At 45.7% G+C, this 3,304-nt stretch overlaps 1 non-coding gene across 1 annotated transcript; it reads left to right on the plus strand.

The window, feature by feature from the left end:
* Positions 1-235: 235 nt before the first annotated feature.
* LOC118573550 lies at positions 236-339 on the plus strand. Its single transcript, XR_004943657.1, has one exon. It is a non-coding gene; the product is annotated as a U6 spliceosomal RNA (small nuclear RNA).
* The last annotated feature ends 2,965 nt before the right edge of the window (positions 340-3,304 follow it).

A 3,304-nucleotide genomic window follows, 5' to 3' on the forward strand; every position in this document is an offset into this window, starting at 1 on the left:
CTGTATTTTGACCAATTCAACTTCTCTTTCTACTTCTGCCAGGGGTAGCATAACCTTTTCCCGTCTTCTTTTCCCTATTCCTTCCTGGTTTCTACTAATGGATTCTTCATTTGTCACACACACACACACACACACACACACACACACACACACACACACACACACACACACACACACACAATGGGTTTGACATTGCCTTGAGAAATACATGAAATAAAAAAATAACAAGGGCTGTGTGCGCTTCGGCAGCACATATACTAAAACTGGAATGATACAGAGAAGATTGCTGTGGCTCTTGAGGAAGGACGACACACGAATCGTCAAGTGTTCCCTATGATTTGGCCTTCTCCTGTAATCAGATTGGTAACTACCCCGATTGTCATCAGAGATCCTTCATCCAGTAACTGATGGAAACAGATACAGAACTTCACAGCCAAGCACTGGGCTGAGCTCCTGGAACCCTGTTGAGGAGAGAAGGAAGGACTGTATGGGGAGAGAGGAGTATCAAGATTGTCACAAGGGAACTCACAGAAACAACTAACCTGGGCTCATGGGAGCTCACAGACTCTGGACCAACAGCTAGGGAGCTTGCATGGGACTGACCTAGGCCCTCTGTGTATGTGTGACAGTTGGGTAGCTTGGTATGTTTGTGGGATCCTAACAGTGTAAGCAGGGTTGTCCCTAATGCTTTGGCTGGCTTTGTGGAACCTGTTCCTCATATTGGACTGCTTCACCCAGCCTTAATACAAGGAGAGGTGTGGTATTGTGTTCCCAAAAATATTGTGTAGGCTAATAAACTTATCTGGGGTCAGAGAACAGGACGCCACAATATTAAACATGAGGATAGGCAGTGGTAGCACACGCCTTTAATCCTAGCATTCCAGAGACAGAAATACCTCTGGATCTCTGAGTTCAAGGCCACATTAGAAACAGCCAGGCATGCAGACACACACCTTTAATCCCAGAAATCCAACCTTTAATCCCAGGGAGTGACAGCAGAAAGTAGAAAGATATATAAGGCGTGAAGACCAGAAACTAGAAGCATTTGGCTGGTTAAACATTTGGTTGGTTAAGCTTTTAGGCTTTGGAGCAGCAGTTCAGCTGAGACTCATTTGGATGAGGACTGAGAGGTTTCCAGTCTGAGAAAACAGGGTCAGCTGAGGAATTGGCTAGGTGAGGAAGCTGTGGCTTGTTCTGCTTCTCTGATTTTCCAGCATTCACCTCAATACCTGACTCCAGGTTTGATTTTATTAATAAGAATCTTTAAGATTCCTGCTACAGAGAGGGGCTTAGTTCTAACCCAGCTTGATATGCCATGCTTTGTTGGCACCCATAGGAGGCTTGCCCCTTTCTGAACAGAAACAGAGAAGGGGTGGATGCAGGGGGTGGAGAGGACAGAGGGGGGGTAGGGGGAGGGAATGGGAGGAGAGGGGGGGAAGGGAAAGTGCAGTTCGGATGTAAAATAGATGAAAAATTCAATTAGTAAAAAAATAGCAAGGGCTATGTGAAGAAATTGAAGTAAAAGGGAAACTGGATTCCAAGACTGAGGGACCACCAGAGCTGGGGTTAGCATCTGGCGGAAGGGGTGGCTGTCCTATTTGGAAGCCAGAGGTTCCCCCCACAAACCCTGTTCTGAGCTTCTCAGGGAGAGAGAAAATGCAATTAATTTTGCTTGTTCGTTTTTTATCAACTTACACAACAAACTAGAGTCACCTCAGAAGGGGAAACCTTCATTGAGGAATTGCCTCCATCAGATTGGCTTCTGGCCATGCCTCTAGGACATTTTGTTGATTGCTGATGGATGCAGGGGTGCCCATCCCACCTGGGTAATGCCACCCCTGGGTAGGGGGTCCTGGGTTGTATTTAAAAAGCAAGTTGAGAGACCCATGATAAGTAAGCCAGTAAGCAATACTTCCCATGGCTTCATACTTCAGTTCTTGCCTTAGTTTCTGCCCTGACTTCCCTCAATGATGGACTGTGATTTAGAAGGGGAAAGAAGCCATTTCCTCCCCAAGTTGCTTTTGGTTTGGGTTATTTCATGAAAACAGAAAACCAAACTAGTACAGTTACAATAGTGAGACATATACCAGTTGCTCAGGAGAACTAGTTCTTCACATTTTATTTAGCTAGTACCAAGCTCTTGATTTATTGCTGCTTCTCCATTCTGCAAAGAGTTGACTCAGGGGCGTAGAGAAAGATCCATCGTAGGATGATTCCAGTCCAAGTTCTTGATGGAACAGCAGTTTGTATGCCATGCTTTCTTCCATAATCGAGGGTAGCTTTGACATGCCACATCCCTGATGCCTTCGCCACAACATGGTGGCTGTGAAGGGATGGAGGAACATAGGGAAGATGGTGTCCTTTATAATCCAGATCCCATGCATTTACAAATGTCTGACGTCAGATGTGGCGAGATGAGAGGAAATGTTGCAGTTCAAGCTCCATGTGAAAGAGACCTGCCTTCGTGAAGTTCATTGGGGGTACTCTTGGTGTGGAAACCCATGAAAAGGACGGAGGAACAATGTATGAGAAGGGATCCCAGGCTCTCAAGCAATCACTGAGGCCCTGGACTCCTGGTCAAGCGGAAGTGTGGTCCAGGAACAGCTCTCTGTCTGGGTCTGGATAGGGTATGGGAGGTGGGCTTTCACAGTTCCCGGTGGACCAGATGTTGGACCTTCCTTGAAGGGAAGCATGCCTGTGAGTGAAATGGCTTTCTTCAGTGGAGCACAGTCCCATCAGGAGAAAATAGAGCTGCCAGTTGCTAATCTACTTAGCAGCTGGGGTAAAAAGGATGTCACAATCTACTTCAATCCATGGCTCCTGACTACATTCAGGTCTTGCCTCATACATGTCCTGGGACCCACTGTCATGGCCTTTTACTCAGAAGAACTTTTAAGTGGAAGTTTCATGGGATGCACCATATCCCCTCTAGGGATGTCTTGCTCTTTTAAGCATCCTCATAACTGACTAAGGATCAGCTCCTCTTAGTAGCTGCTCGGCCAACACCGAGCTGCCCACTGGATAATGCTGCCCTTGGAGCCATATGCTTCTTATTTTGTTTAATAGAATGATTTCTGGGTCAGAGCACTTTGGTGGGATTTTCAGCAGTACCTGATATACCCATGAATGCATACTTTGGTAATGCGTTTGGTCTTTCCTTCAATTTTATGTTGCAATATTTCTGCATGACTTAATGCAGACCATTGCTTCCTCTAACCTCCTATAAGCCCTCTTAGTAGCTGAAATATTATCACTATTTGGATCTAGCTAAACAGTAAGCTCTGTATTACTTTCATATCTACCA

This window comes from Onychomys torridus, chromosome 23 (genome assembly GCF_903995425.1).
Source record: "Onychomys torridus chromosome 23, mOncTor1.1, whole genome shotgun sequence".
NCBI lineage: Eukaryota > Metazoa > Chordata > Mammalia > Rodentia > Cricetidae > Onychomys > Onychomys torridus.